Below are 16,898 nucleotides of genomic sequence, written 5' to 3'. Positions count from 1 at the left end.
TAAAGGATAGTTTTAGACTGTGTTGTACACAAACGTGCTGGAGAAACTCAGCAGGTCATGCTGCATCTATAGGAAGTAAAGGCTAACCAATGCTTCAGGCCTGGGGCCAGGCCCATTACTTCCTATGAATTCTGTGTGACCTAAGTTTCTCCAGAATGTTTGTGTATTGCACTTGATTCTAGTTTCTGCAGGCTTGTTCTTGAAACTAACTTTATTCAGCGTTGTATGCATTTTGTTAATTGAACTCAGTGAGACTCCTGTTTGAATCCAGCTTGTTTCTTAAGCAAATTTATACAGTGTGGAAAGTGTGCTGATGGGCTGCATCGTGGTCTGAGTTTGGGACACCAATACTCCTAAGTGTAAAGCCCTGTAAAAGGTAGTGGACACAGCCCAGGACATCACAGGCAAAACCCTCCCCACTATTAAGAACATTTACAGGGAATTATTGCTGCTGCCGAAGAGCACCAATCATCCACTTCACCCAGCACCCGCTCTGTTTTTGGTGCTGCCATCAGGAAAGAGGTCTTGGTGCCACAAGACTTGCACCATTAGGTTTAGGAACAGCTACTGCCCCTCCACCATCAGACTCCTCAACAACAAACTCAATCCATGCCTAGCTGCTGTGATACCTGTTGCACTCCTGTAAGAATGGATCCCAGGACCATGCCTCATTCTTCTGTCCTGGAGGTGGCACGGTTAGCGTAGCGGCTAGTGCAATGCTGTCTCAGTGACTGGGACTGGGGTTCCAATCCCGTGCAGTCTGTAAGGAGTTTGTATGTTCTCCACGTGTCTGCGTGGGTTTCCTCTGGGTGTTTCCCTTTCCTGGCCCTTCAAAAATATACCAGGGATGTAGATCAATTGGGTGCATTAGGGTAGCTCGGGCACATGGGCTGAAAGGGTCTGTTACTGCGCTGTATGTCTAAATGTAAAAAAATATGAATTAAACTCCTGGCTACACTACCACAGCTTGTAGTGTGGTGCCAAGAATGGTACAGCAATACTCTGTTTTCTATGGTCTCTCCTGTCGAATTTTACTTGAAAATTGACTGATGAATTTGATTGGATTACAAGTTGCTTTGTTTTGGAGTTGTGTTAATGATAAATACGTGGATGGTCCACTGTTTTATGTTTTCTCCCTAGTCTTTTAAAATCATACCAATAAATAATTAGCTCCATTTGACATCAGCAAACACTTTTACTGTTGTGTATTTGCCCTTCAATCCTGCTGGTGATTGTCATTGGCTGAGCTGCTCTTTTGACGCTGTCCATGGTTCTGATTATATCAGTCACTGAGATTATTTTCCTTGCTCAGATCCACTTAAGCAGCTCTGCATTGTGTTTTGAAAACCTGAGGAGTTTCAGCACTGAGTTTATTTGGCCCACTATGTCACCATTTTAGTTCAGGATTTAAACTTTGTTTACATCCCATCTCATGTATTTTTTTTTGCATGATATTCTATATTCCTGTACCAAATTGATGTGGCTTTGGTCAATGTAAATGGATTCGGAGTTTTATTTTCAGAGCTTCCTGCCTTGTGCTTCTTGGTCCTGACCCAAATTTTCAATCTCATTGTTTATTCTCTGACTAGTGGAAATAAATACTCACATTTTCTCCAAACACATTTCTCGTATGAGATCCCAGAGCTACCTGTACAGCACAGGATGCAACTCTTTTGTTTTTTTGTGTGCAGACAAATAGAAAAACCAATTATGCAGAAATAGCCCTATCCTTTTGTCATTGGACAAAATCTCCACATTCATCCCAGTGAAGTTTCTTTCCTCACGAGGAATTGTTGAAATTGAATGCAGAGCCTCATGCTTCTGTTTAAATCAGGGGTCTTCAAACTTTTTGGGCCATTGACCCCTTCATGGAATCCTTGATACCTCATTGATCCCCAGGCATGGATTGGGGGGTGGTGTTGACACGTACCTCCTTCTCTGCTCTGTCAGTATTTTGCTCTACTTATAGAGAATCCAAAGGTAAATAAAACATGGTAGCCGCCAGTTCTTGCAAGAGGTTGGCCACCCCTACCATTGGTGCTATTTTCAAAAGTTCAATTGATACCCCTTGCCATTTATCACCCCACTCCCCCCCACATCAATCCCCAAAGGTCGATATCAACCACTTTGGACACCCCTCTTTAAATGCTCAAAAGATTTGTGTGCATACGTCTAACCTGCAACATAATTCCATCAACTGATATAGCACAGTTAACGTAGCAATTAGTACAACAGTATTACAGTCCCAGACTGGGGTTCGAATCCGACTCTGTAAGAAATTTGTACGTTCTCTCTCTCTCTGTGGGTTTCCACCCACCATTCAAAAAAAAGTGTACCAGGGCGTTGGTCAATTGGGTTTAATTTGGCGGCACAGGCAAATGGACCTAATGGGCCTGTAACAGTGCTGTATGTCTAAATTTTTTAAAAAAACCTGTTCAAATGTACCGAATCATGAAACCTGTAGGCAAAGAACTAAGGAATTTTGTTGCTGGCCCTCAGATGTTGTGCAAGAAGCAGTTTTCATTTACCGCTCCAATATTTTTTTAAAATTAGACATACAGCACAGTAGCTGACCCATCTGGGTACGTGCTACCCAAATATACCAATTCACTTACAACCCCCTATGGTTTTGAAGGGTGGGAGGAAACCCTCACAGATACAGGAAGAATGTACAAACCCCTTAGACAGCACTGGATTCATATCTGGGTTCCTGGTGCTGTCATAGCGTTGCGTGCTACCTGCTGTGCTGCCCTATTGTCTGAGGATAGTAAATATTGGAGACAATTTGATGGATTCCATGGTCTCTTCCCCATGAAACTATTAGTTAATGCTGCACTGAGCCTGGTCCATTTGACATGCCTCTCTACACTAATCTTTATCGCAGCTGAGTTAAGGAAGTCATATCGCAGCTACCCAAAACTTAGATAAGGCTGCATTTGGAGTATTGTGTGCAATTCTGGTCACTGCATTACAGGAAGGATGTGGAGGCTTTGAAAAGAGTACATAGATTTCACGGGATATTTCCTGGTTTAGAGGGTATGAGTTGTGGGGAGAAGTTGGAAATTGAGAAAATTGTGAGACATTGATGGAGTGGACAGAATTTTTCTCGCAGAGAAAATGTCACAGACTAGAGGATATGCATTTAAGGTGAAGGGTAAAATTTAAAGGGCTTGTATGGGGAAAGTTTATTTTTAAACAATGGTAAGTGTCTGGAATGGGCTGCATGCAATACGGGTGGAAGCAGATACAGAGGTATCTAAATAAAGAGGCTTCTAGATGGAAATGATATGCAGGGGAGAGAGGAATATCTCTCGTATATCAGCAGCTGAGTTTTGCTTTAATTTTGGCATCATGTTTGCCACAGACACCTGGGCTGAAGGGATTATGCCTGTGCAGTCTGTTCTGATTGACCAGTTTAAATAGTTGCATGTCAAATGCATTCAGTTACCCCAGTGCATGCAGTGTATATTATTGACTTTTACATTGCAATGTCACGTGCCACATTTGCTTGTGATATCACAATCACTTATAGTTCAAAAACTTTCTTTAAAACAGGCTAGTGTGATGAGCAGAGGCTATTTTCAACCATCATGTTTTTAATGCACGGGCAAGAAGCTGTCTGATGTTCGTTATTCAGATCTAACCTGCCTTTCTGTAAGCTCAGCAGTATGAACAACATTTTCCTGCTAATGTCAAGCACATTAATACTAACAGCCTGAATTTGCTGATTGATGTACAATTTTTATTAAGCAGTATACACTCTGATTTGTTGTTCAAGATTCAATTAATTTTAAATTGTAATGAAACAGTGTCATATTAAGGCAGACAGATTCACCATTAGCAGAAATGGCCTGAAGCACCTCTTACAGTCAGAGAAGGAGAAGCAAAAGAGCTACCAAGTGTTCGTAGATTCACCTCCAGCGCTTCTGCAGCCACACAGAGTCCAGTCAAACCATTGGCAACCCAAGCTCAAGATACAAACCTCTGACACTGTTAGGAACTCTTCAGCGTGGCACCGCCTCGCATCCTAGATCCGATACCTGGTACCTCTTCAGCCAGTTTCGAGCCAGTCTCCATCAGTCCACAGCCCAGCACGATTCTCCCTACAGCAGACTTCAGTTCCTCACCTCGTCACCAGCAGCCCGCTGCATGAATTTGTCTTTCAGCCGCAGAGCCCCTCAATAGTACGCTGCCATGGTCACCGTCCTGTGGGTCATCTTCTCTGCTTCTCCTTCTCAGACAAGGGATGGTCTCCCTGTTTTCTGGTGCCCTGCTTCAGTCCTCTGCTCCTCTGGATTCTGCAACCCTTCGTGGCTGCCTCCGATCAGAGGCGCTGCCTTCTTGGGCACAGACCCTGCAGTCGCGGGATTTTAAATAAAATATTCATTCTGACTAAGAATTAAAATTGAAAAGGCTCTGCAGACAATCGTAGTATCACAAGATTGTCCTTCACGTAATGATTTGTCATTTATGTGAATTTTACTCGGGTACAAATTTTTACCTTCATTGCATACAGTTAATTCATAGTTTCTCTTCTCTTGTTAAGCCATATTTTCAGCTTGTGTTATGGCGTTTGTCCAGCATCAGCTTCACTGGAACAGTGGGGGAGGCAGATTTTAAAAATTCCTTGCAGTCAGGTCTATTGCCAAATGCAGCTAAATTTTTATTGTCTTTTGACCTTGAAGCATTGTTGAAGTGCATTTTACTGTAGAATCTATTGCTTTCTCACGCTGTGACCAGTGAGATGAAGGAGATGTAATTTGACCAGATGCCGCAAATAGTTCCAAGGGCATAGCTGTTGTGCCAGGAGTAGTTATTCAGTGTTTGGACTTGATAGACTGTGACGCAGTTTATAATTTATCACTAAAGCTCCTTATGTCCAAGTCTGGATTAAGCAGAAGCACCCGGCAAAAATGCGAAGCCATGGTTGCATGACAGCTATTTTTTTTACAGTTGAAGACCATAATGTTTTAAATTTAAATGCTTTGTACATGGAGCTTGAGTCAAATGTTACCAAGGACACTAATGTGCTTTAGGTGCTTTCAGCCAAACAAGCCATACATGTTTCGTCGTAAATTAAAACTGCGTGTGGTCATTGTGGCATTGATGCAAAGTGATGAAGAAACCATTTCCAATCGCAACTAAAATGTTGCATCATGTTCCCTTCTAACAGTACCTGAATTTATTTTTGTTCTGTCTCGACTATAATTTTTTGCATAGATTTAAAACTGAAAGAGTTACCTTTCATTTGTGCATTGTTGAGCTAGGAGTTCTGAATGGAAAACTCCGAATCAGCATTTATTGTCATAAAATTTGGTGTTTCCCAAAACGGCATCTCATTCACCATTTTCAGAACATTTCTAATGGATTTCTGACCAAGTTGATGTGTGCAGCTCGAAGGAAGGCTGCTGCCTTTCTTTCTTCCTTTGGCTTGGCTTCGCGGACGAAGATTTATGGAGGGGGTAAATGTCCACGTTAGCTGCAGGCTCGTTGGTGGCTGACAAGTCCGATGCGGGACAGGCAGACACGGTTGCAGCGGTTGCAGGGGAAAATTGGTTGGTTGGAGTTGGGTGTTGGGTTTTTCCTCCTTTGCCTTTTGTCAGTGAGGTGGGCTCTGCGGTCTTCTTCAAAGGAGGTTGCTGCCCGCCAAACTGTGAGGCGCCAAGATGCACGGTTGGAGGCGAGATCAGCCCACTGGCGGTGGTCAATGGGGCAGGCACCAAGACCTTTCTTTAGGCAGTCCTTGTACCTCTTCTTTGGTGCACCTCTGTCACGGTGGCCAGTGGAGAGCTCGCCATATAACACGATCTTGGGAAGGCGATGGTCCTCCATTCTGGAGACGTGACCCACCCAGCGCAGCTGGATCTTCAGCAGCGTGGATTCGATGCTGTCGGCCTCTGCCATCTCGAGTACTTCGATGTTAGGGATGAAGGTGCTCCAATGAATGTTGAGGATGGAGCAGAGACAACGCTGGTGGAAGCGTTCTAGGAGCCGTAGGTGATGCCGGTAGAGGACCCATGATTCGGAGCCGAACAGGAGTGTGTGAATACTGTTCCCTATGACGAGCAGGTAAACCCAAAATGTATTGGTGTTGCTCTGGATGTTCGATGAAATAAAAATGCTGAAGCTATGAGACAGGCTGCAGTTGAATAGCCCAACAGTAATCGATGTGTGGCTGGGATGTAAAGGTAATGGTACAAATGTAAGACGTAGTTAAATTAACAAGGTTGAATTTAAACAGTGCATTAGTAATCGGTATGTTTGATGTGGGACTATCTTGATCATACACAGCTGCAGTGGCTGTCATTCCTTCTTGCCCAACTCGTCTCTCCCCATTTGCAGTCCTGGCCATACTCCTCCCCAGTGGTATCATCCTCCCTGAAGAGGTTTGATCCAGATCTATGCATTCTAGTTCGTTATGATTCCAGAATGATCTTCCAGTTTGTTGCCTTGGCTAATAAGTACAAGTATTCCATGTGTTGTCTGAGTCAGCTTGTCTGCTTTGCCTCCAGCCATATGGAATGTAGGAGTTTGTCAGACACCTTGCTGAAATCCATCTTGACTGTGTGAAACATTCTACTCTCGTTGACTTGCTTTGTTACATTCTCAAAAAAAATCATGTTTGAGCAAAAACTCCAGCTCAAAGAATTGAAAGTGAATTATCGATATATGGTGGATTATGATCACAGGCAGAGGGGTGGGAAATGGAGTGTGTGGCTAGAGATCTGTAGAAGGAACTTTTCCTGAAGGATCTGGCTGATGGAATGTGGGGACCATCTTTTTTGCCTTTGGTAAATCGTACCCTTGCAGTTAGTCGCAGAATTTGAGAGTTCTCCAGTGATTGACGTGGCTATCCTGAAAGAAGTAGGAGCCAACAGAAAATGCTGGAGGAACTTGCATGTATGAGGCAGTATCCATGGAAAGCGATAGACAGTCGATGTTTCGGTTGAAATCCCTTCATTTGGAGTGGGAAGAACTGGATGGATGAAACCGTGTGCTGCTCTTTGCAACCTGCTTTTGGAAGGTATCACTGTCACCTCTGCGTTCTAATTGTGCACAAAGCTGCAAACCGCAGCTCCTTCTGATGTATTCGGTACAATTTTCAGTTTCCTTCTAGTGCCTCACCTCCTCTTTTCTTCCTTTTAGACATGTGCTTGTGAAAACCAGTCCAAACCACAAATTTGTCTTCACGGTGAAAAGTCATACCACTGTGCTGCCAGGGACCATTGCCTTCAGCCTGCCGCAGGTAAAGATTGTATAATACCGTGTGAATTGAAACTTGTAAAAAGTGGGTGATGGAATCTGAAGCTCAATGCACTCAGCTGGAGGAACTCAGCAGGTCGAGTAGCATCTATGCGAGTCTTGAAAAAGAGCTTTAGCTTGAAACCCACTGATGATGCTGGAGTCTATTGAGTTTCTCCATTAGATTTTGTTCAGCTTGCTTAAAGCTTTTATCAGTGATGAAACAGGATTTGTTTTGGTGGGGTGGTCATCAAGGTGGAGAGGGACGACAAAGGGATATCAGGAGCTTCATATTTTCAAAACTGCTGTCGTTAGTTGTCACTTAAGAGCACTTATTTCACCTGTCCACATTAAATACGTTAATCCAGTGTGTTTGGGACTTCAGTGCTGAACTGGTAGATTCCAATAATATTTCTACACCCCTTCAATTAATTTTTTTTTGGTTGTTATGTACTTTATTAGTGTTTAACAGTGAATGTGACAAGTCTGCTGTAAATGCTGGGATAGCATTGAGGGAGCTTTATGGGGCCATCTGTGAAGTTCAGGCAACTTTCCCTGATGTTGTATGATTGTTGCTAGCGACTTCAATCACAAAGTTCAAACAACATAGCCTTGTGAGGACTGTATTTTCAAGCCTATAAAGTGGACATGCATATTACGTGCAGAAAATCATAAATTGAGTAAAAATATTTTTATATCGCGTAAATGCAGATACTGCGTGGATTTAGTATTCTACATTCTGACTCACGAGAGCAGTTTGCATTTACTTTGGACTTGAGACAAAACACATTCCATATTCCCACTATCTGCCACAGTTAAACTCCCGCGATATACACCCATTCAACTTCCTCCAGTGGTGTCAGTCGGCCATTATAGAGATTATATCCTGCAACACATTAACAAGCTTTGGAGAGGAATCAAGTAAATCAATCAAAGACAGGCTTTAGAGTTTAACAGGATTTTAATGGATTTAAAAAGCCTTTCTTTAAAATAAATCATTAAAAATAGTGTGCAATTGAGATATTGATGGCTTGATTTGATGCAATGAGGATGATTAAACTGATGCCATTGGGCAGAATCATCTTAATGTCTCAGATCAGAGCCACTTGAATGTTAATCTCCTCCTTCAGAGGTCTGGGCAATTAGCATTGATAAGGTGCAGTGCTCTGGCCAGAATATCCTGTTTTTCGGAATACCGTGACACTCAGGCCAAAGAGATATTCGCAAAATCAAAATTTTGAATTTTGCCATTTTCTCTGTACCCAATTCCTATCCCTGCTATAAATTGTGCGTGTTATTTCAATCTGTAAAAATGTTTTTGTATGGTGCTCACAGACATATATTGGGGAAGGGGGTACCTTGTTTGTAAAAAATGCATATAACGTGTGCATTATATGTGTAAAAATATAGTACTGGAAACATCTGTCTGACTTATCTTTTCATAATTCTATTAAATCTTCTCCTAATCCTGCATTCTCAACAGGGGCCCTATACCCCACTTCCCGAGGGCCATAGCACATTGTTTTCTTTTCACCTCGCTTAACACATTTTTAAAAATATAGTTAGAAATACGGAAGAAACCAAAACTTGACTGGCAGGGATGGGGTGGGGTGTGGTCCAAAAACTTTGTGCAGGGTTCCAGCAGGGGGCCATAGACAAAAAAAGGTTGTGAATGGCTTCCCTAATCTGAAGTTCTAACAGTAAAAGGAGTCTTGATTTGCATTGTACTGTCTTTAATGCAGCATCCTCCAGAATGTAGACCCATTCCCCCCACCCGCCCCCTGCCCCCCACAAACTGCATGGTAGTCTCACTCGAGCCTGTACTTCACAATATTCTAATCATTTGCTTTTTTTTTAACATTTTTCAACCATAGATTTACCAGCCTCTTCACAGGATTATCATCCAAAGGAATTTCCTTTAATATTCATGGAAGAGAATCTCCAAATCCCTCAGCTCTTTAACATTCAGACTGTAATACTCTTCTCAATTTAATTTAGCAGGAGATTCAGATCAGCTAACAGTGAATATCATTTATCATCTGTATGTCCATCACCCTCTCCTGATGGTATTACTAAGCAGTATAGTTAATTTTCTGAAGTGTTAATGATTCTTGTCTGCAATAACAAATTTCAATACCAATGAGTCTATCCTTTTACCTACATTATTACAATTGATTTAATCATTTGGATGTTTTAGTTCTATTTAAACCTTTTTCCAAATGACCTCTCCCTTGAGTTTTTAAAATTGAATTATATATATATATAAACAGCAAAAAGTGTAAAGATAAGAAAAATATGCTTTATAGGTAAAGAGTAATTACAGTGTATTCTGGAATAAAAATGAACATCACAACTAATAATAAACAGACAGAAATCAATATTAAATCTTGTTCCTGCAGAAAAAAACCAAAAAGAAAAAAGACTAATTAATCCTAAATCTATACCCCTAAACTTAATAAAAAAGTAAAAGCTGCTGGGACTCCTTAAACCACCAAAAGGGTACGTTGGTGAATTGCCTTATATGTAAATAAGTAATTTCAGAAAGAGACTACAAAACTTCAGTTTTCAAAACATCTAATCTTCTCAAGGTTTAAGTATGATAAGGTTTGGGTCATCCACTGCGCATAACTGGGAGGGATAGAGTCCTTCCATCTTAGCAAAATACATCTAGCCATTAAAATGGCAAAAGCTATCACATAACAATCTGACCTTGATAATCGACTGTTCTCTATCACTATACCAAGTAAACTGTAATGGTTTGAGGTTGAATTCCGGAAAATGCATTAAAAATTTCCTTCCAATAGTGATCTAATGCAGAACAGGACCAAAACACATAAAATAAAGGAAGCAGCCCCATTATGACATCTGTCACATATAGGGTTGATAGTAGGAAAAATCTCAGCTAATTTATCTTTGGATAAATGTGCTCTATGTACTATCTTGAATTGAATGATGTGCACAAATGGGAGAGGAATGGACCAATTTTAAACACTTGGTCCATTTATCCTTAGAAAGAATAATTTTGTCTCTGTTGATTTTTGATTTTTCATGGTATACTTGCCCTTGTGGTCACCTTTAGGATGTGTGCAAACTACATTCAATCCTTCTCTCCCACACCAATCAGCAATCTGCAGGATAAACTCAGTGGGTTGAACAGCATCAGTGGAAGAAAAAGAATGGTTGATGCTTTGTGTCAGAACCCTTCAGGGTTAAGAGTGCAAGAGGAGTTGGCCAATATAACAAGGGCAGGGTGGATGATGTTGGACATGGGCCTGTAGGGAATTGGTGAACCAGGGAAGGGTGAAGGATGACAGAGATGAAGGGAGTTGATTGGCAGGTGTCAGATGAAGGGATAGAGAGGCAAGAGAAAAGATGGGGCCAGGTGCAGGATTGTTGGAGATGTGTGGTGGGGGCGGGGGGGGGGGGTGGTGTAGTTTGTGGAGGTGATAAAATTAAAACTATCAGGAAAGAGGTGAAAGACAAATTTGACCAAAGGGAATCAGTGAGGGGGGGGGGGGGGAGAAATTTAGTCGATGAAATATAGGTGGAAGATGAGAATGGGAGGAAAGCTGGCTGGGGTGTGTGGGAATATGGACAAAAATTTTAATTGGGAGGGATGGGGAAAATGGAAGCCCCTCAAAATAAGAGCCGCTGTTAGATAAAATTAGAAAGTTTATACCATTGGCCTGCAGACTACTCAGGCTCAATCTTGACTGATTACTTCAGGCTCCTCTCTTGCAGTGGAGAAGGCCAAGGATAGAGATCAGTGTGGGAAGGAGAGTTGAAATTACATACAATTGAGTGCTCAGGATGGTCACTGTAGATGGATGCTCTGTGAAATGGCCCCCTAAGTGTTGCTACATTCTGGCAAACTTTCCTCCTCCCCCCAACCCCCCATTCTGCCCATTCCGCCCATGTCCTGATGCAAAGTCTCAACCCAAAATGTTGATTTACAACTTTTAGTTTAATTTGGATGCCCTCCGAGTTTAGCTACTGCACAGCCCCTTTGACCCAACTTCTCCATGTCCTCTCCATTTGTTCAACATAGTCTCCCCCCACTGCTATCTTCTCCAAATAAAAACTAATTATATTTCTCCCTCACGGTTCTAAGAAGGTACCTTTACTTGAATAAATTGTTTCTCCTTTCTCTGATGCTGTCGGACCTGCACTTTTAGATTTACAATGCCTCTGTCTCAGTTTTTCAATACACATCTGCCCCCATTTTGGTGCAGCACTTCAAAATGTTAGCACATGATAGGAATAAAATTTCCTTTTTCTTGATCTGTCATTCCCTTCCATGGTTTCAAAGTGGCTATTATGCCACATGTCATTTTATTCTCTGCAGTGTGTGAAAAATAGGATGCTGCAAATGTGTGCGACAGACATGTTAGTGTTACAAGTGAAGTAGTGGATGTGCAAAATTATCATCTCGAGTTAAACTGATAATTGCCTTTTTTATCTTTGTCCTTTGGAGTTTCTCTTCAATGGAGAATCCACATGATTAATTGATGATATGAGATCATAATTTGAACTCTAATGTTGATAGACATTGTTGTAATTGTTTAAAGTTGGAAACCAATGTTTTGAGTGAACGGAAGTTTTTCCAACTGCATAATATTTGAAATAAAGTTTGTTCAACTTCTCTGACGGTTTTTTTTTCTCTCTCACTTTGAGTACAAATACTTATTAAAATGTAAGGCTGCAGGGTTCTCAGGAGTATCTATCAATAAATTGACAATTTTTCAATTATATTTGTGTCCCACTGCTTCAATTCTTACTAATTTACAGCAATCAAAACATTTTAATGATCAACAGGGTACTTGTCAAGGTTGTCCTTGAAGTCCGTTATTTTTTTACTTAGCATTAGAACCTCTAGCAATTGCTGTTTGAGAAAACAGAGGTTTTATTGGGATCCATGGGAATGGCATTGAACACAAGGTTTCCTTATATGCAGATGATCTTTTGGTTTTTGTATGTAATCCAGATGATTTTTTAATCAAGCATATACCAAGCAAAGCTTTGCTTTGTTATATTATTCAGTTTTCTGGGTACAAGTTGAATCTGGGTATTCTCATTGTGAAGGATCAGTATACCTATCTCAGTATTACAACATCTTTTTAAGGAAAAAAATTCTTCTTTATTTAATCAGGTCAAATTACTGCTATTGAGTTGGTCACCTTGCTCTCATTCCATGATTGGTTGCAAAATGAACCTTTTACCTAATTTTTTATATCTCTGCCAATTTTCATTCCCAAATCTTTTTTGACTCGCTTGATTCGCTTACATATGGCAAGGAAAATGCCCCTGTTTAAATAAAGCTCATCTTCAGAAAGCTCAAAGGAATGGTGGATTGGGGTTTCCTAATTTTAAATTTTATTGGGTGGTCAATATACATAATTTACTTCTTTTGCTACTCTTCGATAATCTGCTTGACTGCCCTTCATGGATAGAAATGGAACTGAATTTTACTAAAAGAACTTCTATGTTGGCAATTCTAGGGTTTTTAAAAAAATCCTCTTTAAACTAACTGATAATCTGATAATTAGCCAAAGATGGACCTCAAATCTTAATGTATATTTGGCTTGATTATACAGCACACATATCAATGTCCAGATTTAATAACGTGGTGACCTCTTTGGATAGATCTATATTTTCTAACTCTTAAATATTCAAAATATTTACCAAACCAGCACATTGAAATAAAGGCAAAGTCTGTAATGGGGTAATGCTGTGAGACATATAAATTTCTATGTTATTTTTTTAAAACAAAGCTTACTGTGTTATTGTACTATCTAGATAATGTTTCACCATTATTGAAGCAAAAAGCACTGCAGATTCTTGAACAAAATGAAGTCCAGAAAGTGGACTTGTCTCAAGTGGGGGGGGGTTGTGGTGGTGTGAAATTGTAATGGGGAAAATATAATCGGTGCACTTCTAAATTTTGTGATTCATAAGATGGTTGCTCTTGCATTTATATTTCCCTCAGGTATTTTTAAAACTGATTAAAATGTTAAGTAATATTCTATAAATGTAGTTTAAAAAAATTGACTTTGGGAAAATTCTTTCTGAATTTATTGTAATACTGTAATATTAATATTTCTTGCAGAGAAAATGGGTAGGACTGTCCATTGGACAGGAAGTGGAAGGTAGGTTTCATTTTGTTTGATTCATAAATTTTAGAGTGATTATTCCTGAGGGCAGTGTAGAAATGTAAAGAATTTTCTTTTGCAGCAAATTAAGGTTCATCCTATATGTAATGAATGCTCTTTTGGGTGTCATTGAGATCAATATTTGCTTCTGTTTATAACTTGAATCTATGGTTATGAATTCAGAACTTGAATGCCAGATTGTATTTCATAATCTCAGAGGAAATTTGTGAACTTAAAACCAATTGGCAAAAAATATTTGTATTGAAATATCTTTGAATGATCAACTTTAAAATTAATTTGTAGTTTGGAAAACATGGTAAATGTGTGATTTTTGTTTTGAGGGACCACTAATTTAAAAACAAAATGAGTATGAGGCAATATATCAAGTATCGCATATGACTTTTTAAAAACTTTAAATGGCACCTACCTACAACTATTGCCAAGATCTGGATTCCATGGGGTGAGAACAGCTTGAGGACATATACGAATGAATTTTCAGACATTGAATGCCATTATATATTGTTGGATGGAACTGCACATGCTGAAGCTTCAGGGTATCAGCAGGTCAGATGAATGGAAGTCTGGAGCAAAGTCTTGAGTGGGTGCTCAACGTCTCCTGCGCTGTTTGTGGATCCCACTTTGGCTTCTGGAGCTACCTTGGAACCCACAACACTAGAGTGGCAGCAAGTCATTCTCAATCTTGAGGGACTGCTGAAGATAAAGGTATTCCAATAAAATTCCATTATGTTGAACACAGGCATTGCTCTACATCTCAAAATTTCCAACTCCCTGGAACCATTGCTCTTCTAAATAAGTGAATAGATTGTTGTATTTTTCAGTTTAAGATATGGAGTGGGACTTGCATGTCAACAATCTGTTGAGTGAGGGCATAACAGCCTTGAATTTAATTCATTTCTAGAGTAGGGATTTGAATAGTCACAAGACCCTAAATTCTGGAATTATTGTGCAAAGTTCAGGAAGCGCAATACTAAACTTGCGCTGTAATTGTGTTGTCTTACTCTAATTCTTTTGCAATAGTTGAAAACTATGGTTTTATTGAAAAGTAAACCATGATGGATGATTCCAACAAATATTTATTAATTTCTTTCAAGGTGTTATTAACCACATTGAATCCACATGAATTATTGTGGTAAAATGATTATTGAGAAAAATGAATTGGTTTGGACTTTCACATAGGAAAATATTCAGAAACCTGTTTTAATAGGGCAATTTAAATGTAATAATGCACTGCAGCAATTAATGTCAGTAAATTCTTCTAATTGCTGCTGCATTGTGACAATCTGTATTTGGAAGGAACTATATGGAACAACTATGACTTTGCATTACAGTTCAAACAGTTCATTTGGGCCACGATATATTTAAGGGAAATTAATGCCATGAACTTGAAGGGCAGTAAATGTCCAGCCGATGATCAAGGATTTCCTGTTTTTTCTTGTTTTTTTTGTAATGACCTCTCATTTACTTCCTCTGCTTTCACACCCAGTCCATCAACATATTCATAACGAACCACTTGAAGTTGAGAGTCTGAAATTGGAATGCTTTGAACTTTAATTTCTGTCCAGGGATGAGCCACATTTAGATCACCAGAAAGAACATTTTGGGAATGCAGGAAGAGAAATTGACTATTCAATCTTTAAGCTTGTTATGTCATTCATTAGGCCATGGGTAGGCAATCTGCACCCCAGTGGGTAGGCAATCTGCATCCCAATGGGTAGGCAATCTGCATCCCAATGGGTAGGCAATCTGCATCCCAATGGGTAGGCAATCTGCATCCCAATGGGTAGGCAATCTGCATCCCAATGGGTAGGCAATCTGCATCCCAATGGGTAGGCAATCTGCAGCCCAATGGGTAGGCAATCTGCATCCCAATGGGTAGGCAATCTGCACCCCAATGGGTAGGCAATCTGCACCCCAATGGGTAGGCAATCTGCACCCCAATGGGTAGGCAATCTGCACCCCAATGGGTAGGCAATCTGCACCCGAATGGGAAGGCAATCTGCACCCCAATGGGCAGGCAATCTGCACCCCAATGGGCAGGCAATCTGCACCCCAATGGGCAGGCCATCTGCATCCGAATGGGTAGGCCATCTGCACCCGAATGGGTAGGCCATCTGCACCCCAATGGGTAGGCCATCTGCACCCCAATGGGTAGGCAATCTGCACCCCAATGGGCAGGCAATCTGCACCCCAATGGGCAGGCAATCTGCACCCCAATGGGCAGGCCATCTGCATCCCAATGGGCAGGCCATCTGCATCCCAATGGGTAGGCCATCTGCATCCCAATGGGTAGGCCATCTGCATCCCAATGGGTAGGCCATCTGCACCCGAATGGGTAGGCCATCTGCACCCCAATGGGTAGGCCATCTGCACCCCAATGGGCAGGCCATCTGCACCCCAATGGGCAGGCAATCTGCACCCCAATGGGCAGGCCATCTGCATCCCAATGGGTAGGCCATCTGCATCCCAATGGGTAGGCCATCTGCATCCCAATGGGTAGGCCATCTGCATCCCAATGGGCAGGCCATCTGCTCCCCAATGGGCAGGCCATCTGCTCCCCAATGGGCAGGCCATCTGCACCCCAATGGGTAGGCCATCTGCACCCCAATGGGCAGGCAATCTGCACCCCAATGGGCAGGCAATCTGCACCCCAATGGGTAGGCCATCTGCATCCCAATGGGCAGGCCATCTGCATCCCAATGGGTAGGCCATCTGCATCCCAATGGGTAGGCCATCTGCATCCCAATGGGTAGGCCATCTGCATCCCAATGGGCAGGCCATCTGCATCCCAATGGGCAGGCCATCTGCTCCCCAATGGGCAGGCCATCTGCATCCCAATGGGCAGGCCATCTGCATCCCAATGGGCAGGCCATCTGCATCCCAATGGGCAGGCCATCTGCATCCCAATGGGCAGGCCATCTGCATCCCAATGGGCAGGCCATCTGCATCCCAATGGGCAGGCCATCTGCATCCCAATGGGCAGGCCATCTGCATCCCAATGGGCAGGCCATCTGCATCCCAATGGGCAGGCCATCTGCATCCCAATGGGCAGGCCATCTGCATCCCAATGGGCAGGCCATCTGCATCCCAATGGGCAGGCCATCTGCATCCCAATGGGCAGGCCATCTGCATCCCAATGGGCAGGCCATCTGCATCCCAATGGGCAGGCCATCTGCATCCCAATGGGCAGGCCATCTGCATCCCAATGGGCAGGCCATCTGCATCCCAATGGGCAGGCCATCTGCATCCCAATGGGCAGGCCATCTGCATCCCAATGGGCAGGCCATCTGCATCCCAATGGGCAGGCCATCTGCATCCCAATGGGCAGGCCATCTGCATCCCAATGGGCAGGCCATCTGCATCCCAATGGGCAGGCCATCTGCATCCCAATGGGCAGGCCATCTGCATCCCAATGGGCAGGCCATCTGCATCCCAATGGGCAGGCCATCTGCATCCCAATGATATCAACTTGCGTTGGCTCAGTACTCA

At 42.0% G+C, this 16,898-nt stretch overlaps 1 long non-coding RNA gene across 1 annotated transcript; it reads left to right on the top strand.

Moving 5' to 3' along the window:
* The first annotated feature begins 3,564 nt into the window (after positions 1–3,564).
* LOC138751179 (uncharacterized) lies at positions 3,565–13,421 on the top strand. Its single transcript, XR_011349749.1, has 3 exons — positions 3,565–3,654; positions 7,147–7,246; positions 13,349–13,421. It is a non-coding gene; the product is annotated as an uncharacterized lncRNA (long non-coding RNA).
* The last annotated feature ends 3,477 nt before the right edge of the window (positions 13,422–16,898 follow it).

This window comes from Narcine bancroftii, unplaced genomic scaffold (assembly GCF_036971445.1).
Source record: "Narcine bancroftii isolate sNarBan1 unplaced genomic scaffold, sNarBan1.hap1 Scaffold_797, whole genome shotgun sequence".
Taxonomy (NCBI): domain Eukaryota; kingdom Metazoa; phylum Chordata; class Chondrichthyes; order Torpediniformes; family Narcinidae; genus Narcine; species Narcine bancroftii.
The sequence above is the reverse complement of the archived record's forward strand: the minus strand, read 5'-3'. Positions and strand labels throughout refer to the sequence as shown.